The following is a 26,832-nucleotide window of genomic DNA, read 5'->3' as shown; positions in this document are numbered from 1 at the left end:
TCATTGGACTCTCGTAATGAGGGTTTGGCACCCAGGGCAGCGTGTTTAATTAAAGTTCTAGTTGTTGTGGTTTTGAGCATAGCTTTACCCCGTTCTAGTTGGCCACACCCCTTCCCATTGGCTGCACCCATTCAGCTGTCTCCTGCAGCCCCCCTTTGATATGAAGTCACCAGACGCCACTGGTGATTGAGAAGCCATTTCAGAGGTTAGCTATGGATATTGTGGGGCCTCTGAGTACCTCAAGTTCCACAGGGAAAAAGTATATCCTAGTGGTAGTAGATTATGCTACAATATACCTTGAGGCAGTGGCTTTGTCATCCATTGAGGCAGAAAAAGTGGCAAATGCTTTTGTTAGAGGTTTTCAGCAGGGTAGGTTTCCCAAAAGAAATACTGACTGACAGATGTGCCAATTTCATGTCAGACCTGCTGGTTTGTCTGTGGAAGTACTATAGGGTGAAGCACCTGAAGACCAGCCCCTACCATCCCCAGACTAATGGTCTTGTTGAGAGGTTAAACTCTACAATCAAGTCCATGCTATAGGAATTTGCAGACCAGTTTAAGAGGGAGTGGGAGAAATATTTTCCCCATCTGTTCTTTGCTTACAGAGAGGTTCCCCGGGAATCCACAATTTTCTTTTACCCTTTGAATTGTTATATGGGCATAGGGTGAGGGGCCTCTAGATTTAATTTGAGATGAGTGGGAGGGTGACTGTGAATCTCACAAGGAGTCTGTTGTGGCATATGTACTAAACCTCAGGACAAGGCTCAGGAAACTCATGGGCTTGGCCCAGGAGAACCTGGCAGAAGTCCAACAGGAAAAAGGTATGGTATGACGGGAATGCTCGAGCTAGAGAGTGTGCTGTAGGGCAGCAGGTGATGATTCTCATTCCTGTCAGACACAACAAGCTGCAAGCAGCCTGGGAAGGACCCTACAAGGTGGTAAGGATGGTCAGTGATGTTAACTACATGGTGGAACTGCTAGGCAGGAAGCAGGTGCACTAACTGTATCATGTTAACATGATGAAGCCTTACCATGATAGGGAGGCCCGTGTTGCGTATTTGCAATGAATTGCAGCATGAGTCTGAGGGAGATCTGGTGACTGATCTCCTCAGTGAAGCTCGGACTGACACCTCAGTGGAAGGAGTAGCAATGTCCCACCAGCTATCTCCTATCCAGGTTTGAAAAATATGAGCACTGTTACAGGAATTTGGGGACATGTTCACTGAGAGCCCAGGGTGCACCCACCTGGTGCAGCACCAGATGGATACAGGACCCCACAGGTCTATAAGGCAGGCCCATTACAGCATGCCTGAGAGAGACAAACAGACTCTGATGGAGGAAATACAGGGAATGTTGGAACTAGGGGTAATTCAAGAGTCCAACAGACCCTGGGCCTCCCCAGTGGTGCTGGTGCCAAAGAAGGATGGCAGCACCAGATTCTGTGTGGACTACAGAAAATTAAATAGTCACACAGAGTCAGATGCTTACCCCATGCTGAGGACAGATGAAGCCTTAGAGCAGCTAGATGGGGCTAAGTATCTTTCCACCATTGATCGTACCAAGGGTTACTGTCAGGTGCCCTTGATTCCCAGTGCTAGAGAGAAGTCAGCCTTTGTGACTCTTTTTGGCTTGTTTGAGTTCACAACGATGCCCTTTGGGATGAAAAAATGCCCCAGAAACTTTCCGGAGGCTGGTAGATCATATCCTAGCAGGAGCAGGTGGGTTTGCACTTGCTTACCTAGATGATATTACCATCTACAGCCATTCCTGGCAAGAGTGCCTTCAGCATGTCAGGGAGATGCTGGGCAGACTACAGAGGGCAGGGTTGACCATTAATCTGAGCAAATGTCAAGTGGGTATGGCAGAGGTCTCCTACCTGGGACATAGAGTGGGGAGTGGTAAGGTCAGGCCAGAACTTACCAAAGTGGAAGCCATTCAGGCACGGCCTGCACCTGTCATTTTTCCTGTCTTATTCTTCTCCTTTCCTTTAGGAATTGAGGATTCCTGTGGATGAATCTAGCAGTTAGTGGAAAGCTCTGTATTGTGTAAGTGGTGATTCATTCCCTTTCACTGATCACCTCTGCTGACTTAACTCCTTCTTATATGTAAAGGACTATTTGTCATCTGGTTTTTCTTCCCCACACCCTACTGCATACTTTGTACCCTGGCCTACTGACTCACTCTAGCATATCTCCCTGACTTAGAAGGACAATGACCAGAATTCCACCTTGTCTTAGTACAACCAGCTCACAAACGCTTGTCTTCAGACAGTGTGCATCAGTCAGATTTGTCCCCCCAGTAGTCATCATTTTTTACCTACAGGCCTATAAGCTTTTCTTCTGTTCCTGTTTTGTTAGTTTGTACTTTCTTGTGTTGGATTTAAAATAATACAGTATCAGATCCATGGTGTTTATAATTAACAATGTTTTTTTTTAGATTACTACATCCATTTATTCTACGCTATCACTCAGTCCAAAACAGAATCCTGGAGTTTGTACCAGAATAGGAATGGGAAGCCCTCACCGTAGCTTTCTATTGTGCTCATTGTATACATTTTTGAACTCTGTATATTTTAATATCTCACTTTTGCACAGAATTAGTCTTATTTGGTAAGCTCCATTTCCCAGTTCCTTTTACTGTCCATACTATTCCACAGCACCTGAGCAGTTTATATGCATTCTTGTGGAATAACTAACCACAGTTTCTAGGATCCTGGCATCTTCCCCATCCTGCTTGTATATGCTTGCATTATTCCAGACACACACACCCCCATTCACCAATGAGGTTAAATCCCTGGCACACTACTGTTTACAATGTTGAGATGTCTGTCTTCTGTTTTTAACTGCATTAGGAACACTAGTTTGAGGGATGTCTTCTTTGGGGTTCTGTGTTGTTTTCCTGTGGCTTTCTGTCATGGAAGCTTCTATTTTCCTCCCAACTTTATACAGTGGATAACTCTAGATGATACCCATGTATACTAAAAGAATGAATTATGGAACTGTACAGCAGAAAAGGTATCCCAGCATTAAGATACACTGTCTTGCCTGAACCTGTTGTGGTCTAAACTTTCCTGTCTCCCTGGAAACCTATTGGCACTGGAGAAGACTTAAGTAGGACTTCAATATGCATTTTTCTTTCTGAGTTAGTGAGAAGTGGTGAAATTTGTTTACTCAGAACAGAGAGAGATGTTTAATATAAAAATAAGGCTTATCCAACTACAGCAGCATTTCTCAGATGGTGAGGCCAGCTGTTCTGGGGAGAATTGGACTGATTTTAGGAACAAGAATCAATCAGTTGGACATAGATTATACTTAGAACATTAAAATGGTAACCATTCAACACTGCATTAGTATGGGATCAGGTTAGAATACAGGAATATGATACAGTCAGTAATGACTATATCTGGCTGCAAATTAAGAGTTAAAGAATACTGTACTAAACTAAATCTGGCATAGTGGTGGCCTGCTTCTGTACAGTGCAATATGAGATTTCTTTGTAAGTGGGAGGACAAAGGTACCATAAATGATTTGTACATCAGGTTTATGGACTTTTCTGTACTCTGAATGAATTTCAATGTGACCGAAACTGTGAACCTATGAACTAAAGGATCTCCAAAAGAATGTGCTGCTAGCCCCTGCTCATTTTTGTACACCCAAGCCGGCTTTCCAAAGTGTCACAAGGAACATGATATGATAATGTAGCTTGTACTTGAAACTTGCTTGTTCATTCACTGCCATGCATGTATTAAATTACTCTTATTGTGCCGTGTGCTCATGATTTTATTCATGTAGTATCACTGCACTTCGCCTCTAGGCTGCCTTTCAAACTGCTTTCTGATCCAGAGCCTTTGTTAAAGAGTAGACTGCCTGAAATTAATTAATCCAAAGCTTTTACTAAGTAAAAAAAAAATGCAGGCATGAAGAAACTTCTGAGAAAAATAACAGCATCTCTTTGTGCTGTGTAACTGCAGTAAATGGTAATGGGACCATGATCTTTGCAAGAGAATTAAGTCTGATTTCATGTAAACCTTTAGTGCATTCATTTACACATAAATGCTTCAGTCAGCCTGAATTTGTGTGCATGTGTACATGTGTGTCCATGTGTATGAGTGTGTGTGTGCATGCATGTGTGTGTCTGACACTGAACAGGAAGACACAGGTTGACAGGTATGCACAACCTGTCATCTTCTGCTATAAGGGAAAACAAGACAAAAAAGGTGAAAAATAGGTCCCAGTGCTTACATATGCTGACCAGAAATCAGGTCTGGCAAGGGAGCAGTGGAAGTGCTTTCATGTCACACAGCATGATGCATATGGCAAGGAAATGGAGAAATTATACATGGTTTCCTTAAATGGTATACTTTACCTGACCTCCTTTTGCCATCTAAGACTATACCAGGAAACTGGCACAAATGCCTATAACATATTATAAAACATATGGTCAACAATCCATTTCAGTGCAGAACTCTCCCATCTGGTTTCCCTAATTAGTAGCTTAAGCAAACTTTTGACATTATAGTCAAATGTGTTTAGATGTACTCTAAAATATACCATCTCATTTAGCTTTTATCTATTCTATGGACAGAATTTGTCTTTTTTTCTGCTCATCCTTCATATTTTAGTATGTAGACTATTTTGTTTTACCTTCAGCAGTATTTCTCTGAGATATGTACTGGTAAGATGGCAGGCTCTCTTTTCAGATAGGCTTTATAAATTTACTTGCATCAAAGACACAAACCGATTGCTCCTTAACAGGATAAACTCACAGATAAGCTTAGCACTTATCATATCTCTCTTATTTCCACTTCTACTGTCTAACCAAATGACCTCTCAGCCTCCATTCTGTCTTGCTTACCTTCCTAGTCTTAGCTTCACAGTCTCTTGTAAATTATAGCCCACCACACAGATCACCTCACACTTTTGATGTTGCCTTTATCTCTACCATTTCTATTTCCTTTTATCCACTAAAAATTTTTCATAATAACATTTTCTCACTAATTTCCACCAATTAATTTATCTCTCCTATTTGCGTACATACATACTATACTTCCCTATACTTTAGCATATTATACGTCCCTATACTCTGCTTCCATTTCTGCCCCTCTTAGATCCCCCTCCTCTAATTAGCATAGAAAGCATTTTTATAACTGAAGTATTGCTTTCATTTCTGTACAATTGTCTAGCATTTAAATGTATGTTATTAGTATAATTTGATTTGATTATTATTGTTTTCCTAACATAGTCTTCTACTTTGTTCGTGTATACATTTGTTCTAACATTGTGCACTATTTTTGTATGCATGTATCTCATCTGGACTCATTATTGTAAATGTGGAGCTTTTCTCCATGGGCCTTCACTGCAAATGTGTTCTTATACCCAGCTGGACTTTCCCAGCAAACAAAAGCAATAAATAAATAAACAAATCGACTAAGGCAAAACTGATTTGTTATTTTATTTTTAATATATTGAGTTTCTAGATATTAATTGCTATTCAGCAGTCTATGCGTTGATCAAGTCACAGTCTTCTTTTAATGAGTGCAACACTTAGGATGAAATTCATATATATATTCCTATTTACAAGCAGCTCTGTAGTGAGTACAATGATGTGGGCATGGAGTTGACAAAAGTCAAAGTCAGAAACTGAATCACAGGTCTGTCAGATGACCACCCCTCTCTGGGATTGCTCCAGAGGAGAATGCGCAACTCAGAAGCATAAGCCATTACCTTCTGATGAAACCTAATAACGTATATATAGTGCTTAGGATGACAGTGTCTGGCAAAGAAGAGATATGCAGTGCTGGGGGCTTTATACAAATAAGATGGTAATCTGAGCCCCACAAAATTTAAAAAAAGCTGTGATATTTCTCACATTAGGTTAGACTGCACAGCACAAAAACTTCTGTACCCTACCTATGTGTAGTAATAAAAGCATACAGGCATGAATATTTTTAGGTATGGTGGAATACATGGCATAGCAACCCATATGCCTTACAGCACAGTTTTGGCATGTTGTACAGACCTGTTCAATTGTACAATGCTGTGTTCCCTACTTAATAAATAAAGTGCAGGTCGCATTATGCCTTACTAATATGATCAGAGCACAATGTGCAGTAATTATATGTTTGTGTGTGTGTGTGTGTGTGTGTGTGTGTGTGTGTGTGTGTGTGTGTGTGTGTGTATGTGTGTAGATGTGTGTAGATGTGTGTGTTTAAATATGACTATTGTATATATAACAGTGTGTGTGTGTGTGTGTGTGTGTGTGTGTGTGTGTGTGTGTGTGTGTGTGTGTGTGTGTGTGTGTATTCAAGTGTATTGTATATGTCTGTATGGCTGTGTATATTTATGTGTACATGTGCATGTGTGTTTTAATATGATTACTGTATATATGACTGTATGTGTATGTGTGTTTAAATATGAGTATTGTATACATAAATGTATGCGTGTGTATGTAGAAGCATGTGTGCGTTTGTCTAAATGGATATCTAAATTTATGTGTATAACAGTATGCGCATGTTTGACTAATGTGTACTTGCTGGTTGTGTGTGTGTGTGTGTGTGTGTGTGTGTGTGTGTGTGTGTGTGTGTGTGTGTGTGTGTGTGTGTGTGTGTGTGTGTGTGTGTGTGTGTGTGTGCGTGCGTGCATGTGTGTGTGTGTGTGTGTGTGTGTGTTCAAGTGTATAGTTTATGTCTGTGTTCATTTAAGTGCACATGTACATATATGTGTGTGTGTGTGTGTGTGTGTGTGTGTGTGTGTGTGTGTGTGTGTAGGTGTGCACATGCAAATGTGTGAGCGTATGATGTTTTCCACTGGAGCACCATATAGTTTCTTTTATAACAATCTCTTCATTTGTTTATTTATTTATTCATTGACTTACTTCATGTATTATAGAACACTGATCCAGATGGACCCTTTTAAGGTTATGGTCAAGGTTATACAGAGCAAAAGTTAAAAGAACATATAATAACTGATTGCTGTACCAACAAAGACTAAGCAAAATGTGAATTTTAAACAAACATAGTACACAAATGATAGTTGAACATTAAGGTATGCATGAACATTTAAAAAAGAATATTTATAAAATATGCACAATATTAACATATTTTTCCAGATTATTTGTGGTTTGGGGGAGTGTAGATGATATTATTAGTCTGAAAGCAGTTTAAACTTCCATGTGAAGAGATAATAAGGGGATTAACATAAGATATAGCAAACTGCATAAAGAGAGAGAGAGGCAAGTGATGATGACAGGAGGAATTCTTAAAAGTACAGAGATAAATGTTGAAGATGGATAATAATGAGGAAGATAACACATTTCTGTGAATTGTGGGAGCACTGGACCCCTGTTACTCATGTTGTGGATTGCATCTGCATATGTACTGTGCAAGTTGCCTTCTTCCTTTTTTGACTTGTATCAGCAAAATATTTTTGTACAGTTAATAAAAAGTTGTCTCTGACATGACAGTTGACCTTTTCCCGATATTTCTTAGTATATTCATCTTATCCTTTTTAATTTCAACACATAGACAGGGTTTTTAAAACTGTACCATGAAGGACCTTCTTCCTAAATAAGATATTCAGATTCACCTGGCCAATAAGGGGGGTGCTATTGTTGTATTAAATAGAAAAAAAAATTTCTAAGCTTGCTTCCTGCCTTTCCTGTAACTAGTCTAGTCCAGATACAGATTTTCTGTATCCAAGACTGCTTGTAAGATTCTGAGCCCCCTCCAAGCATTTCTGTGTTGGTGGGAAGCCTTCCAGCTTATCAGTGGGAGTGGTAAGCATTAGGTAGCTGATCTACCACAAGAGTGGTTTCTGGCCCAGAAATTGTAGTTTATTGGTTGTTTGGGAAGTTATTCCATCTCTTTCAACTTTCTGGTTTAAAAGCCCATGCTTGCACTTGTTTCCCACCTTTCCTGTAACTAGTCTAGTCCAGATACAGATTTACTGTAACCAGGACTGTTTGTAAGCTTCTGAGCCCCCAAAGCCTTTCTGTGTTGGAGGGAAGCCTTCTAGCTTATCAGTGGGAGTGGTAAGCACTAGGTAGCCTATCTACCACAAGAGTAGATAGGCTACCTACCACAAGAGTAGTTTCTGGCCCAGAAATTGTAGTTTATTGGCCATTTGGGCAGCTTTTCCATCTCTTTCAACCTTCTGGTTTAAAAGCCCGCATTTGCACTTGTTTCCCACCTTTCCTGTAAATAGTCTAGTCTAGATACAGATTTTCTGTAGCCAAGACTGCTTGTAAGCTTCTGAGCCCCTCCCCCCTCCAAGCCTTTCTGTGTTGAAGGGAAGCCTTCCAGCTTATCAGTGGGAGTGGTAAGCACTAGGTAGCCGATCTACCACAAGAGTGGTTTCTGGCCCAGAAATTGTAGTTTATTGGCTGTTTGGGCAGTTTTTCCATCTCTTTCAACTTTCTGGTTTAAAAGCCCATGCTTGCACTTGTTTCCCACCTTTCCTGTAACTAGTCTAGTCCAGATACAGATTTGCTGTAACCAGGACTGTTTGTAAGCTTCTGAGCCCCCAAAGCCTTTCTGTGTTGGAGGGAAGCCTTCTAGCTTATCAGTGGGAGTGGTAAGCACTAGGCAGCCTATCTACCACAAGAGTAGTTTCTGGCCCAGAAATTGTAGTTTATTGGCCGTTTGGCAATTTCTCCATCTCTTTCAACTTTTTGGTTTAAAAGCCTGAGTTTACGCTTGTTTACCACCTTTCCTGTAACTAGTCTAGTCCAGATACAGATTTGCTATATCCAGGACTTTTTGTAAGCTTCTGAGCTCCCCAAGCCTTTCTGTGTTGGATGTAAGCCTTCTGGATTATCAGTGGGAGTGGGAAGCACTAGGTAGCCTATCTCCCACAAGATCCAGGTACAGATTCTTAGTTTTAGCACTTGAATTTGCTTATTTGTGCTCAGCACTTGTTCAGAACATGTTGTTAGCACTAAATAAGCTACAAATTACTACAGCACTCAGTCTTCTGCTTTACCTAGAGGAAAACAGTTTTTGTACTTACTTTCCTCACTTGCTTAGAGAAAAACAGCTCTTATGCTCACTTTCCTCACTTGTCTAGAGGAAAGTAGTTTTTTATTCAGGCATGTCAAAGGGTCATCTCCCAGAGTTCTCTCCTGTCTATCTGATGAATCTGGGCATCTTGAGGCAATGTAGCAATTGCTTCATGTACACAGACAACCCCCTCCTCCTACTACCCAACACCACAATCTGTGGGAGATGCACTTATCTAGCCAAACTGGAGGTAAAGCTCTCTCCAACCAAGACTGAACTTGAAAGTCAAGAGGAGAAGGTAAACACTTGCACTACACCACACTCATCACATAGTCCCACTAAACCTACACCAGCAAAATCCAAACATAGAAACACAAAAACATTTGTAGAAGATCTCAATAATAATCTGCTCAAGCAACAGAGACCTCCAAAGCAGAAACGCAAGCAACCTCCACCCCCAACACAACCCAAATGACACATAGCCCACAGACTTAGTGTGCCACTCAACCACAGCCCATAAGGTGAAACAACATACCCAACACACTAGTCATAGGTGACTCTGTAGTCAGGCACACTGATGCTCCACTCACCAGGCTAAACAAGGAGAAGGTTACTGTCAGCTGCCTGTCAGGTGCCAGGATCCGCCACATAACCCACGCACTCTGGTCGCTCCACAACAAGTACAAATATGACTCTGTTATTGTCCATGTTGGTATGAATGACCTGAGATGTACCTCCCTGGACTACATGAAAAGAGACATGGAAGAGCTCTCCGATCTTGCAGCCCAGGCAGGTATGACCCTAGCCCTGAGTAGCATCCTGCCATCGCCCAGAATGATACTGCAGTACAAGGACAAAATGATTGACTTCAACAATTGACTAAGCTTCTGGTGTCATTCTAAGGGGATCCAGTATCTATCTACCTGGGACGACATGGTCGACAGACCACGATGCTTTGCCGGAGATGGCCTGCACCTGTCACCCTTGGGATTCCGGATACTGGATAAGGCTCTTGCTGTCCCTATAGTGCCTTTTATAGGTAAGGTTCAAATGACAAATTCACCACTGTAACAGGAACAGGCAAGCAAAAGCTGAGGGTAATGCTACTCAATGCTAGAAGTCTAAATCTCAAAATGCACTCCCTCGAGGCACTCCTTAAAATGGAGAACATCGATATCTGTGTAGTGACTGAGACCTGGTTCAAGGCTCTAAAGAGCGCCCCTGCATTACCAGGCTATAACTCATACCACACTTTTCAGCCATCTAACCTGGACCGGAACACCAAAGGTGGAGGTGTGCCCATATTCATTAAGGATATCCACACCTCCAGGCTAGTTGCTCAGCATAATGCATCCAAGGTTATCCAAGTGCAACTAACTCTGGGCAAAACTGCAATCCAAAATGTAGCTTGCTACAGATCCCCCACCATGCCCCAGGATTTCTACTCCTCTGTTCTTGATATACTGGAAAATATTAGGGTTCAACCAAACACCCTAATAATGGGTGATTTCAACTACCCCACCATTAACTGGGAAAACTGCTCATGTATCAACTCCTTTGCTCAACGCCTTCTGGAATTCATAAATTCCAATGCCCTGGATCATCTTATCCACACCCCGACAAGGGGCAACAATATCCTAGACCTAGTCATTACCAACATGAGTGACTGGTGTTCCACACCTGAAGTCAACTCCTCGTTGGTCAGATCTGACCATAAGCTAATCATCCTAGATATCTACATCCCGTCCCCACCCCCCCATTAAGGAAACCACAGTAAAAATTTCTCCAAAGCTAACTTCATGCTTCTTAAGACATAAGTGGTGAACTTCATGACACCCATGCAGATGGACAGTACAGTTATGATTGCTGAATCCTACACAGATGCACTTTATAAGCACTTACACGAGTGCATGGATCTTGCTATCCCAAACAAAACCAAGATGCTATCCTCCAAAAAAAGGAAGCCAATTTGGTGGTCCCCCGCCATAAACAAACTCTGCAACAGAAGGAAGAAACTGTTGCAAAAGAGAGTAATATCCCATGAGTAGAGGAGTGCCCTGGTCAGCCTCAGTAAGAAGTTGAGATCCCTTATAAAATCCTCCAAAGCTAGCTATGAAAACAAAATCACCACTGATTCTAGGGACAGCCACAAAGCATTCTATAGCTATGTCAAGAATCTCAATGGCAACACCCAGATCTGCTCTGAGTTACAGCACAACGGCATGAAAGTTACAGAACCAGCTGATATTGCCAATGTCCTGGCAGGTAGGTTCAGTGCTAACTTTACCCCCCTCTCACCCCCTAAAGGGCCCATATCTGTATAGGAAGAATGCAGAGTCCCTGTAATCAGACCTACACAGGTAAAAGCTGCACTCTCTAAAGCCAAAAACACAGCATCCATGGGAACGGACAACATCCCAGGCTGCGTTTTATATGAACTTCAGAACAAACTGGCTCCCCACCTAAGCACCATGTTTAATCATATTCTCACATCAGGCTTTGTGCCCACTGAATAGCACACAGCAACAGTTATCCCAATCCACAAAGGGGGAGCCACCACTGATCCCAGGAACTATCGCCCTATTAGCCTGATGAGCCTGGTCTGTAAGGCCATGGAACGTATCATCATGGAACTCATAAACAAAGATATTGGTAACCTCCAAACTCTGGACCCAACCCAGTTCGGGTTTGTGAAAGACAGATCATGCCTCCTGAACCTGATCCACTTCTTTGAGGTAGTCATGAGATGATGGTAAGGTGGTTCACACAGCCTATCTTGCCCTCTCTAAGGCTTTCGACACCATCCCCATTCTGGAATTATAGTTAAACTTACTGAACTAGGTATAAATCCCTACGTCACAAGATGGGTTGCCAATTGGCTCACTGACAGAACCCACACTGTAAAAGTTGCAGACTCCAGATCTGACTTCAAACCAGTGACAAGTGGAGTACCACAGGGTTCAGTCCTGGGACCTCTTCTGTTTTGTATCTACTTCTCTGAAGTACAGGCTAACACAGACGGTGTTTGGCTAATGAAGTTCGCAGATGACTGTAAACTAGGAGCCATAGTTGGGTCCCCAAATGATGTGGACATCCTACAGAAGGACCTCACTGAGACAGATGCCTAGTGTCAGAGCCATGGCCTCAAGCTCAATGCCAAAAAGTGCATTGTCATCCCCTTTGGTAAAAACTCTGTACCCATGAACTACCACATAGGCGGCAGTCTACTTAATGCCAAATGTGTGATAAGAGACCTGGGGGCCCAGGTGGACAGTAGTCTCTCCTTTGATAATCACATCACCACAGCAGTCAGGAAATCCTTCTACATGGCACACCTCATCAAAAAAGGTTTCTCATCTAGGAAAAAAAGAGGTCATTGTTCCCTCAACTCGACACTCATTAGACGCATTAGACGAGTATAATGCCTCTTTTGGAATGTACCTCACAAGACATCGGCAGCAGGTGGAAAGGCCACAGAGGTACCTCACAAAGAGGATTACTGGTCTCAAACAGATGCCCTACACTGACCGTCTCAAAAAACTCCAGCTTTACTCCGTAGCATATCATCTACTCCAAGGTGATGTCTGCCTAATATATAAAGCTATGTCAAACGCAGAGCTGTTGGACATGCAACACCTGAAGAAATCCCAATCCCCCCAAGCTACACGCTCTAGGGACCTAAACCTTGCCACCACAATAAACAGGACATGCTGAAGGGATAGATTCCTGTCCCAGAGATTTCCCATACTCTGGAACAAGCTACCCATCTATGTCAAGCAAGGTTCCTCATTAGCACTCTTCAAGAAAAATCTTGATAAGTGGATGGGTAATAAAAAATACACCTTGGGGATCACTTCTGTGGCTCTGCTCGACAGGGGCACAGGAAATAACTTTCTTGGGTGGCGTAAGCCAGGGAGCCTTGTTGGCTAGGCTTACTTAGGCCCTTGGGCCAATAGCCTAGTACTTACCTATGAACCTATGAACTGCGTATGTGGAAAATATGAATTTGATGTTTTCTGATAAAAAATACTTATTTGAAGATCTTTAACTCAGATGTTAACAGGTTGATTAAGCAGGTGCACAGGACACTGCATGATTTACTTATGACTAGGCTCGTTATGCAAAAGCTGTATGACTATCTCCTGGTCACCAACCAGATTATTCTGACACTACATGGCCTGCCCAAAGTTCACAAGAGTCTGGAAAATCCTCCCATGTGGCCCATTGTGTCAGACCAGGGATGGTTAACAGAACCTATGTCTATTTACATTGAAAGTAAGTAGGCTGTGATCCTCGCCAAAGCTCCATCTGTTCTCAGGGATACTGAACATTTTTTGCAGTCCTTTCTTCAGTGTGTTGATGGTTTAGACCATGTGTCTGGGTGCTTTATGGTTACCCTGGATGTGCTTACATTTTTCACTATTATTCCCAAAGACACTGGAGTGGACTCTGTCAGGTCTTATCTGGGCACCAACAGTGCTTATGGCAACAATCAAGTCATTCTTATATGTGTCCTCTTGGAGCTCATCCTTGAGAACAATGTGTTTGTGTTTGAAGATGGTTTTTACCTCCAGAGATTTGGTGTTGTGATGGGTACTCCTTGCGCCAATACCTATGCGAACATCGTGATGACTAATTGGGAGAATGAGCATATCTTAAATGGAGGTGTGTTTTCAGGTTATCTCAAGTTTTATAAATGTTTTGAGGATGTCATTTTTATGCTGTAGGATGGTCCCCTAGAAATGCTGAATGATTTTAATATTTATTTAGAAAGCACCATCACATTTCTTAGATCACAGTGAAACAATCTCAATGTGCTATTGACTTCCTTGATGTTCGCCTTCAAATCAATGATGATGGAGTTGTGGACACTAGATTGTTGGAGAAATGGTCTACTTCATTGGACCAGCATGCATCCCAGGCATGTTTATAGCAATGTTCTTAAGGGACAGTTTTTTAGAATGTCCAGGCTTCACACTGATAAGAATGATTTTGAATCTGCTTCTGAGCATTTAAGGGCAGACTTTGTTAAAAGAAGGTACAACCATAATGAGATCTTTTTATCTTTCAATGAAGTGAGGGCTAAGAGACTGACTAAGGGTAAGCCATATTTCTCCAAGAGTACACAGGAAGGGAATCAATGGATATAGTCTTCTATGAATGACAATATAGCCAGAGTGACTTTAACTCACTCCAGTGACGTTGGCTTGGTTTGTGATACCACTGAAAAACGTATATCTGAGGACAGTACCAGGCATGTGGTTGGGGATAGACCCAGCTTTTGCTTCAGAAATGGTTTGTCCCTTAAAAGGCTATTATGCTTTGGGTGAAGGGTTAAGACAGACCAGAAATCTGACAGGGTGGGAACCTTTCCCTGTCAATCATGTAAAGCATTTAACTCCATTTTTGTATCAAACACTGTTGTCCATCCTGTGACTGGCGTGGGATTTACACCCAAACTGTATGCAGACTGTAAAAGCACTAATTTAGTATATGTGGCTGTCTGCCAACTTTGCAATAATTTTTATGAGGGCAAGACTAATCGACAGTTCAAGGAATGGATCCTTAGACATTTGAGTGACATAAGAACTGCAAATATGTCCAACGTACTTACCAAGCACATTGTCTCTAACACAGGCCATTTATTTTGTTTTATGGCTTTACAACTCATTAGAAATAATATTTGGGGGGATGATGTTGTTAATAGCATGGAAGTGGCTGAAATGAAATGGACAGCCATGCTACAAGCAGATAAGGTTCCAGGACTGAATGGTGTGATACCTTTAAAACCCTCCCTGAAAGTTCACAGACGTTTTTATTGAGTTTTAATTGCTGTGCCTTCTATTGGCTATATATTTTTTGACACAATGTCTTGTTGTTTATTTGTTTTTTAAATGTATCAGTATGTGATTTTTGATTTTACATATGAAGAAGTCCCTAGAGCGTGAAAGCGTTTATCATTGTTACCGTTTTTATTTTTATAGTTTTTATTGCTATTCTGTTTCAATAAACATGCAGTGTTCAGCAGTGGTTGTTGGACAGTTCTTATTTTTTTTCTATGAGCATATTTTGAGTGGTTGACTGACTTTTAGTGTGAATGGTATTTTTCTTTGATTTTTCTTTGACAGTCGTGCCTGACTATTGTGCTTCTTCTCTCACACAATCCATCCACCTGTTTGCTGGATGCCCTCATTTCCTCTTGTCTTCTTCCTGTTTGTCCCAAATCTTCTTTACCAGATTGTCTTGTGCTTTTCTGCACATGTGCCTGAAACACCATAATCTGTTCTCTTTGACCTTTTCTGCAATTGCAGGTACTTTGGATTCTGCTCTTATGTCTTCATTCCTTCGTCTGTCCCACAATGTGCATCCTACCAGCCATCTCAGGCACTTCATCTCCATCACATCTAACTTACTGAACTGCTCTGCCTTTACTGCCCATGTTTCTGTACCATACAGTAGTACTGGTTGTACTACTGTTTTGCACACCTTACCTTTAAGCTTCATTGGCATCCTTCTGTCATATACCACCCCTGACATTCCGTGCCAGCCTGCTGCAACCCCTCTGATTCTAGCTTTGACCTTCTTATTCAGACTTCCCTTCTCATCAACCACCCATCCCAGATACTTGACAACAAATCCAAGAGATATTTGAAAAGTATAAAAATGAAATATGGATATGGGAAAGAAAGAGAGATTTGATATGGTGCAATATTTATGCAAAGGAGAAAGCCAAATTAATCAATGTGAAGAAGGCAGTCCCAAAGTTATTCAAAGTGAAATACAGGCAAAAGCATCCAGATATGGAAAATTTCACAATAAAAAATAACATCACAAAGATGGAATGTAGAAAAGATTAGTAAAGCAGAAGTTAAAAAAATAGCAGTTGAAGTTATGGAGCGTCTGTGAAGGATTTGGTGTAGAAGGCCTAGCACAGGTTACATCACAGCAGGATGGAGTGAGTCACCAAAGTAGGGAGAAACAGGAAAATCAGGAAACATCTGAAGAAAACATTTAGGCATAGGAAAGAAAAAGCAATTTAATATGGTGTAATATTTATGCAAAGCAGAAAGCAAGACTAACCAATACAAAAAGAGCAGCACCAAGGATATTTGAAGAGAAATACAGGCAAAGGAATCTAGACATGGACAACTTAACAATACAAAAAAATAAGAAGACAAAGAGGAAAAGTAGAAAAAGAGATTAGGAATGAAGAAGTTAAAGAAATAGAAACTGAGGTCATGGAGTACCTGCAAAGTGAAGGATTCAGTGTAGAAAATCTAATTCAGAATGCACCATAACAGGATAGAGTAATGGATATCCAAATTAAGAGGAAATCACTGGAACAGGAAGCAATTGGTCAGGTGCCATATGAAGATAATTTGGAGCCTTCCACAGGAAGCCAGTTTAAACATTCACTTGAAGCTAGACAGCAAGGGAAGGAACAGGAAACTGTGGAAACTGATGCAGTCAATGTTGAGGAGTGATAGGCCAGTACGTTCCCATATGATAGAGCAACACATGGCATGGGATGAAGTTGAAGAGAATGTGCCACAGAAAGATGCTAATAAATTTTCTGTAGAATGCCCGCAGGAATTGGAAAACAAGGGATGTGCCCTTAGTTTGGAAGAAAATGAGGTAAGAAAAAGGTTGCTTGATTTAATAGACATAGACAGACATATCAAGATCAATGAAAGAAATAGACTGCAGGATGTTAATATAATGCCAGAAAGTCAGAAGATTGATAAAACAAATGAACACAAAGTAATTAGGACTGTTCATAGAGACCCATGTGATATAACAGAAGTAAACATGATATATTACTGTGAAGCTAAATTAATAACTGATAAAGTTCTACCACAAGAACACAGGGTAGTGAGAGAAAGGAAGGGGGGAAATCGAATACCATCATGGAAGTATCGAATAGGGAAAACTATAAAGCAGTTAAGACAAGAAGTGTCACTGTTAGAAGGTTATAGAAGAGGGAACAGATCAACAAAAAATACTAAGAAAAATAGATGTGCTAAAAGCAATGCACAGTATTACAACAGACCAGGATCTATCATGCACTACTGCAAATAGCAAACTAAAAATTTCAGTACAGTCGGAAAGATTAGAAAAATTACAAAATTAATATAAAGGAAAAGTATAAAATAAGCAATTTATTGATGATCCAAAAAAGTTTTATAGAGAATTGGGAAATAAGGTAAAAGGAATTGAAAGACTGCCAAAAAAAGAAGAAATAGATACATTTTGGAGACGTAGCTATGAAGATCCTGTGGAACCTAACAAAGATGCTAAATGGATAGAAGAAGTTAAATAAAGAAAGAATAAGAGGTTTAAAGGTACAGGATATGAAATGGGATGAAGTAACAGCCAGAGAGATTGAAACAAAGTTAAGAAAAGCCTCTAATTGGAAAACCCCAGGCCCAGATGCAGTACGTAATTTTTGGCTGAAAGTATTAACATCTTTGCACGAAGATTTAGCCATGAGTAAGAATTATTTATATACACACCCCTAACAGACACCAACCTGGTTAACAACAGGAAAAATAATGCTCCTACTTAAGAGTGAACCTGCAAGCTACCCTAAAAATTATAGACCAATAACTTGCCTTCCGATGACGTATAAACTATGGGAATTGATGCTGACAGAGTTTATAGTCATTTAGAAGAAAACTCAATTCTGGCAGTAGAACAAAAGAACAATAAAAGAAAGTCATATGGAACAAAGGATAATTTGTTGTTAAATAAAGTTATAGTGGAGAACTGTAAAAATAAAATAGGAAGAATCTAAGTATGGCATGGGTTGACTACAAAACAGCATTTGATAGTATCCCACATTCATGGATAAAAGAGTGCTTAAAAATGTATAAGATACACCCCACACTGATCGATTACATTACAGTGACCATGAAACAGTGACAAACCACTTTGCAATTAAGCCATGATAAAGGACAAATTATTATCCCAGGGATAAAAATTCAAAGGGGGATATTTCAGGGTAACTCTCTGTCACCGCTGCTATTCTGACTTGCCCTTAATCCATTAAGCTGTCTACTTTACAGCTTAGGCCCTGGCTATAATTTGGCTCCTAGAAAACAACAAAGTGTAAAGACTTCTCATCTTCTCTTTGTCGATGATTTGAAACTGTATAGTTCATCAGATGAGGAACTGAAAGCACAACTGCAAGTTGTCAAAACTTTTTCAAATGATATAAGAATGTCATTTGGTCTTAATAAATGTGCCAAGGCAACCTTTAAAGCAGGAAAACTGCAACATCAGGAAAACATCAGTTTGGGACAGGAATGTGATAGAAAAGAGCTTGAGCAAGAGGGAGTGTATAAATATTTGGGAATTGATGAAGGATCAATAATAAAATATGAACAAATGCGAATAAAACTTAGTAAGGAATATTTTAGAAGACTTAAATTAATTCTGTAAATAGCCTTGCATTTAGGAACAAAATTGAAGCTATAAACCAATTTGCTCTTCGTTTCCTAACTTACAGTTTTGGAGTGTTGACTGGCCCCAAAAGGTGTTGGATAGATTAGACAATAAAACAAGAAAGATGCTTCATGTTCACCAAATGATTTATAAAAATCAGTGCATACCAAGATTATATATTACCCATTCCGAAACAGGTATGGGCCTCCTTGAAATTGATTACATGTATCGATCTGCAATCGTGGGACTGCACACATATCTGCTGACCTCACAAGAATCAAACATAGTGAAAGTTTTGATACATGAGGAAAATAAATCTAAGATGACTTTCCTGCTTAGGTCTAGCATAAGCATATCGGCGTAAAGCAGGAATGGAAATCAAACCAGAAGTAGGTAAAAATCAGGCAGCAACTGAATGTACCAAAAATACAAAAGTAAGAATATAAGGTGAAAGATCAGATGAGAAGGCAAGAAATGTGGAAAATGCATAAATTTAGTTGTAAGTATAGAAAACTTCTGGAAGAACCTCATGTTGATCAGGATCAAATGCAGGAATGGTCAAGGAGAGGTGAATTCAAACCAAAAGATGAAAGGTTAATATTGGCAGCCCAAGACAGTGGGCTACATACACATTGGTTTACAAAGTCCATTGAACATGTGGGAGAAACAAATAAATGTAGGCTTTGTAAGACAGAATTGGAAATAGTCACACACCTTTCTGCTGGTTGTGACATACTAATGGCAGAAGGACTGTACACTGAAAGGCATAATAATGTGGCAAGACTGTTGCACTGGGGATTGTGCAAACATTATGGTATTGAGGTGGCTGAAAAAACACTGGAAACACGAGCCACAAAGCATCAAAGAAAATTATGAAGTCTACATCACATGGGATCACCCATTACCAACAGTTCAAAAGACAGATGGGAGAAAACCAGATATAGTGGTCCAAGAAAAGAAGACAAAAGTAGCATTGACCATTGAAATTGCTACACCCAGTGACTACAGTGTCTTGCATACAGAGAGACACAAAACCATAAACTATCAAGATTTGCAGGCAAAACAAGAGCAATGTGGAAGAAAGATACCCAGACAGTTCCCACAGTAGTAGGAGCAACAGGTATTATAAGAAAGAATCTACAATCATATTTAGATATGTTACCAGTACATGTAACTCCATAAGTCATTACTGGGCACATTGTGGGTGCTGAGAAGAGCACTTCTGACTGACATCAAAGACTGAAACAATACAAATTTCATGAACTTTAATCGTACTTTGACTTAGGAATGGGGTCCATCCCTCTCATGGTATTAGAAACCCAAACGATATGGAGAAATTAAAGACTGAAGCAATATTATATTCATAAAGTAGCAGTACGTATACTAAGAACTAAGCCAACACAGGAATAGAGAAAGGGTCTATATCAGATAATCGAACTTTTAAAGGTTCGAACACCATAGGGTTGAGACCATATGTTCAAACTCTTAAAAGTTCAAAAATCAAATTAAATTAAAAACAAAAAAAAGAAACTACCTGAAAGCTTAAGCACAGGGGCAAGCCCCCCTGCACCCCCCACATATCCCCATTCTTTAAATATACCAACTCCAGGATCGCACTACAGGGCAGACAATGGAAAACTTCCATTGCCGCACTGTACAGGGATCTCCAGTGAAACGTTCAAACTTTTAAAAGTTAGATCATATGGTGTCAACCATATGACGTTCGAACTTTTAAAAGTTCAACAACGTGATAGGAACCCATAGAGAAAGGACATTCTGCCGATAGAGGTGACTGCAATTAGGGCTACAAAGATTAGACAAGAGAGGACTGCAATTTACAGTAGTAAGCAAGGAACAAATAATTGGAGAGGGAAACGTAATAAAATATGAAGAGGCCAAGAAGGCATTTGGACTGCATGCTAGAGAGTGCTTTCCCTTTCAGGGATTCATATCAGAGTATAGGCAAAGAGAAAGGGATAGGGGAATCCTAAATGAAAGACCTGCACTGGTTGAGTTTTTAGTTGAATCTACAACAGAAGCTGCTGTTTAAAAAAGGATAATTAGTAGGTCATATAAAATAGTACACAATAACTATAGGAATCAATCAGAGGAGGTCAGAAAAGATCGGGAAGAGAGATTAGATAAGTGGGTCACAAATAACCAATGGGAGGATATATGTATGGCTCCCATATATGCAACAAAACCTAGAAGATTTAGGATATTTGCCTTGAAGTGTTTACACTGGTACTTTTATATCCCAAGCAGACAACAAAATAATTTTTCTTCGGGTAGATGGCAAATGTCGGAGGTGTAATGAAGAAGAAAGAGATGCCTGGGAGCATATGTTCCTGGAGTGTAATGAGTTGGCAGACTTTAAAAATTCCCTACAGACTACTTTGTCAGGAATACTGGATAAGCAAATGAGTGTAATTAAGGAAATTATTTTTTAAGCTGGGATACAGGATCAAAATTACCTAGACAGAGTAAGGTCTTGTTAAGTTTAATTCTGGTTGCTACCAAAAAAGCAATTACTAGAAAATGGAAATCAAAGGTCTAAGACAACTATACTTGAAGTAGTAAATATTGCAAAAGAGATGAAAAAAGGAGCTAAGATTTTGAGAAAAGGGTAGTAGTATATTACATTGAAAACATGGAAATTGTGGGAATAAAACATAGAGAAAAAAAGTTTTGGAGGTGGAGGAATGAGGTTTACGAGAAGCCAGGAATTGAACAATTTATGCAATGTTGGTTTGATTATATTGTATAGAACAATATATATGTGATGCATAGTGTCACTTGTTCATCTCTATTACAAATAATAAGAAGGCTTGGGGTTTCATTCAGATGCTTTAATATATACAAACACATCAGGATGGATAGTAGCATCTCTAAATATGAAAAAAACTAGTTAACAAACAGACATACATGCTGACATCTCAACAGCTAACTACAAAATGGCAGTCAAGCTTGCATGTGCTCAGTATTTATATTCTACTGCATGCCTTTGGATAGCTTCTTAAAGGTATACACACACATTTATCTACATCCTTCCTCTTAAAAAGATTGTCCTTCATGCAAAAGAATATCAGAGACAGGCATGCATTACTATGTACATCAGAAATAAAACACTGTTTATTGTATTCCCTATAATGTATACTCAGGGTATGCTTTTGTCATCTACTTCTGAAGGAACTCATTTAACTATAGATAATGATCTAAAGTACTGGTATCAGTTGATATCTGATAATAAAGTTAAAAATCTAGATTTCTTAAAACAAGAATTTGATCTAAGAGAAACTTGCTGGTTAGAGGTTCAGACCTTTAGACAACATCTCATTAATAAAATAGATCTAATGTCTATAACAGTTAAAGAATCTATTCCAACACTGATTGATTACTTGATATTAAATTTACAACATAAAGTTTCTGATAAAGGTAAACTTTCATACATACATAAAATTATCAGACAAGAAACTTTTTACAGTGTAGATTCATACTGGAATTATTTCACTTCTATTAATGGGGACCCACCAAATCAACAAGCTAAACAATATATATTGGAATCTGCTTATAGAACTACGTCTTCCATTGTCTGGAGACTTTATACATGTAAATTTTTACATAGATCTTTTTATACACCTTTGATGATGAATAAAATAAATAATAAAGATAATTTATGTAAGAGATGTAATGTAGAAATTAATGCTGACTGGGCTCATATGTTTTATGACTGTATAAAATTGAAAAGAATACTGGAAGTCAATTAATGAATTTTGCAGGCTCTTTTTACAGATTATTTCATTATTTCTAAATCTCTTATATTATTCAACACACCTGTACCTCAAAGTGCTAAAAAGGTTAAGCTTCCCTTGTTATGGTCTATTCTAGCAGTGGCTAGGAAAATAATAATTAGAAATTGGATTTCAGATACACCTCCTTCGTTCAATGAATTTAAAATGTTATGAATATAGTGTGCCATATGGAAATAAACACAATTAGGACAAGAACAAATAGAAAAACATCTTATTATATTGTATGGGATAATTTACAAAATTTGTTAAAAAATTTTAATTTCAATAACATGGTATTTTAGTTTAATTAATTGATCTGATTGTAGTGGATGTCTTTGTAAATACTTTAGTTGTTTTGTTGAATATTATAATAATACCTATTTTTAATTACTTGTATAAAATTGTTATGATATTTCTCTTATATGTTAAAACAATAAACCTGTTTTGGAAAAAAAAAAAAATAAAACACTGTGTTCATGTCCAAGTTGCTTCATATCTGCTACAAGGTTTAGAGATTCGTCCATCTCTCGTAAAATAATAGTTGGGAGTAGATTTAGCAACAGGGACAGTCTGTGGTGCACAGCTCATATCAGGAACTTCTGAATTCGTCATAGGAACAAAAATGTCCTCTGGAACTTCCTCTGAAATTGGAACACTGGACAACTCACTCTGAGATAAAGAGTCTCTCTCACAGGCTATCTGCTGTGGTATAGGCTTGGACACCAGTCTCAAATGTTTCCAATTCTACATAAAATTTGCTCCTTCTGATTCCACAATGTATGATCTCGGCTCTAGACCAATATTCTTCACAACATCAATCCGATCATAACCTTTGGTCATTGCATCCTAACCACATCTCCTTCTTGTAATGGATTGAGCATTTTACTGGTTTTATCATAGTAGGACTTCTGGGATAGGCGCTTCTTCAACAAATTGGCTTTCACTGATCTGTTGTTCTTTACACATGGAACCAACAATTGACTACTGATTAGTAATGTGGTTCTGGTTTGTCTCGACAGAAGTCTCTGAGCAAGTGAACCAAGATGTTTACCACAAAGAACATTTCTGAGATTTAAGAGATTCAGGAAAACATCACTATTTTCTCATTTTGACTTTTCAAGTAACTGTTTTGCACTTTCAACTGTGTGTTCTGCCAAACCATTTGACTGTGGGTACTCTGGACTACGTGTGACATGAGTAAAGTCCCATTCTTCAGAAAATCTTTTGAACTGTTGGCTTGTAAACTGCATGTCATTGTCAGAAATAACTTTGTGTGGACTACTATGTACTGCAAAATTACACTTCATCTTAGTAATGACTGTACTGGATGCTAGATTAGGAAGTAAGTCAATCTCGAACCAATTGGAGTAAAAGTCTACTAACACCAAATAATGTTGACCATTCCACTTGAAGATATCAGTGGCTACTGTCAACCAAAGTAGTTCCAGGATCTGGTTAAGAAGAAGTGGTTCTTTCTATTGATGAGGCTTTGTACTATTACATACTGTACAAGAAGAAAGTGCTCTCTTAATATCTTGAGACATAGAAAGCCAAAATACTCTCTCTCGCCCTTCTTTTGGTAGATTTGGTTCCTGGGTGACCACAGTGCAAGATAATTATGTACTCAGGTTACAAGGACTTTGGAATAATTACATTTTGACCTTTTATAATGATACCTTTGTCAGGAAAATCTCATCTCTATATGAAAAATAAGTTTGCAGTTCTTGAGGTAAACTAGATTGCTTTGACAGCCACCCTTGATTGATAAAGTGGTTGAGCCTTTGTAAAACTGGATCTGTGGATGTGTGTTCTCTCAACTTATCAAGACATGTGGAAGAAAAAGTTCTTACTTCCATAACTTCAAAATCATCAAGCAGTTGAGAACCTAGTAAGCAAATAATCCTGTGCTGTACCAAAGTCCAACCAAGCAAAATCAACCAAAGATACCAGGAAAAAACGCGGCAGGACACTGCTATACCTTAAAACTTTATTGCATAAAATCACAGGATGAGCGCTTTCGGGATACTTCCCTTCATCAGATAAAGCTCTCATTTAAACAGTACCTTTTTAAAACAAGCCATATCCAATAGCAATCAATAAAAAACCCGCCTATTCTGGAGGGTGGGCTTAACAGGTACAACATCATTCAGTCCAGGTGTCCGATTGGCCATTAGCTCAATAATCCACCTTGACTCTGCTAGCTCTGTCATATGCTTTATATCACCCCCTCTGTTATTTAACCTAACATTCACTATTGCTCTAAATGTGAACCTATGAGTGGGGTTATCAATCACATGCCTACTTAAGGCATTATGTATGTCTCCATTCCTAATACAAGATATATGCTGCAAAATCCTTGCTTTTAGCATTTGATTGGTTTTCCCCACATAAAAACAGGGGCAAAGATTGCACTCAGCTAAATAGACTAAATCCATAGTGCGACACGTAGCCCTCCCCTTCAATAAAAATTGCCTATGTGTAACCGGGTGTACAAAGCTTGTCGACCTATTGATATAACCACAGGCCTTGCATCTCCCACATGGAACTGTTCCTAATGATGTAATGGCCATAGTGTTACTGATGTTGAGCCTTTCTTTGCATAACAAATCTTTCAGATTCTTGTTCCTTCTATATCTAAAAGTAGGTCTATTCCCTATTATGTCTCTTATACCATCATCACTGGTTAGGATGTTCCAATTGCTTCGAACAATGTTGCAAATATCCCCTATGTTACTACTATAAGTAAACATAATCTGTGGACCTCGTGGAGCGTGGATCTATCTACAGTGGTGTCAGCCTCAGCTAAAGTCCGTCTTAACCAAGGTTTATACTTGTTGCTCCTGAAGCTTTTACTATTATCTATTATTCTATTCACCATACTTCCTCGATAGCCCCTCTGTTGGAAGCAACCCTTAAGTTTACTCAACTCCTCCTCATAATCATTATCAGCCAAACATATTCTGGAGATCCTACTGGCTTGCCCCTGTACTATGTTAGAATAAGTGTAACGGGGATGCATGCTGTCATGCGGGCTACAGGATATGGATTCATTGAGACATAATAGAGCTGCACCTTCCTACTCCAATAAAATGGGAGAGAATGATAGATGCATTACTGAAGTACCCTTCCTGAAAATACCAATGTTCTACATGAAAGATAATCAAGATATCATGAATATCATACAACAGTACTGGTGTATTCTCACTACAGATATAGATTTAAAGAACATAGCAGGATATAAGCCCAGATACCAGTTTAAAAATAAACCAAATCTCAAGAGACTGTTGTGTTATCCAGCAGAGACATCAAGAAGCAAACACCACACAGGAACTCATCCCTGTGGCAGATGTCATTTCTGTCCACACATAAACACAACAGATAGATTTGTGCACCCAGACACAGGCAAAATATACGATTTTAAAGCAACAGCTGATTGTAATACTATGCATGTAGTATATTTAGCAACATGCCACCAATGTTCTTCATATTATATAGGCAAAACTGATAGGGCCTTCCAAAACAGAATAAGGGAGCATTTATACGCTATTAGGGTGAATTATCAAAATAACGCCCTAGCTAAGCATGTACAGTCCAATAGTAGTGAGCATATATTCAAGTTTATGGTTATTGATGTGTACCAACCTACTATTAGGGAAGGTAATGTGAGAAATGTCACAGAAAATAAAGAAGCAAGCTGGATTATTAGAATGAGGGCAGATAGAGGCAGAGGCCTCAATGAAAGGGCCTCGATCAAACCCATTCTAAGGACTAGACAGATTAGCGATAAGTAACGTGAAAATCTATCACTTAGTTATATTTTATGGCTAATACATAAAAAATGTTCTTATTGGCCATATGCAAGCATATTTATGCAGTAAGTGTGCACATTCCATTTACACATGTTGATTTTATATATAAAGTACCTCATAGTTTTCGATACAGTCTGGTGTTTAGTATATATGAGATTTCACTGTCATTAAGTTCTGTATTTAGTTATTATAACTCAGTGATTTTTTAGGTTATATTTGAAGTTTCAGCAATAACTTGACTATAATCTATAAATCAAACAGCATGTCTTATGGTCATTGAGCCTTTTCTGTGAACCAATGGTAAGTTTACACTTTGGTCCACTGCGTATAGTGAATATAACGCCACAATGATTTAAACGGGCTAGTTTCATGCGCATGGTGTATCTAGCTACTTAGTAAGCCTTAGTGCTGGATAAAAGTGAGAGTCTGTTGCTATTCAGCTACTGTAGCATAATGTTTTAGTATCTATTTGGTTAATATTTTAAATGCAATAAGTAAAAATTAGCAATCTATAACATTTAATTTAAAACATGAATAATCATTTCTTAATTATTTATCAGCTGTGCTGTAATGTGGGAACACTGTGCAATATTTTATAACAAAAATAAGAACATTTATATATTTTTATGGACAATATAATTGATTTATATGATACGTCACTAGTAAATATCACTTAAGTACCATAATATACAGATTTTACATATATATTTATTTAGTGATATACGGGCTATCTAAAGAGTAAACACGAAGTTGCTTAGTTTTATCTTTTATTTTTTATGTGTGACATTTGAGA

This window comes from Protopterus annectens, chromosome 12.part0 (assembly GCF_019279795.1).
Source record: "Protopterus annectens isolate FY-2018-M chromosome 12.part0, PAN1.0, whole genome shotgun sequence".
Classification (NCBI taxonomy): domain Eukaryota; kingdom Metazoa; phylum Chordata; order Ceratodontiformes; family Protopteridae; genus Protopterus; species Protopterus annectens.
Note: the sequence above shows the minus strand (reverse complement) of the source record.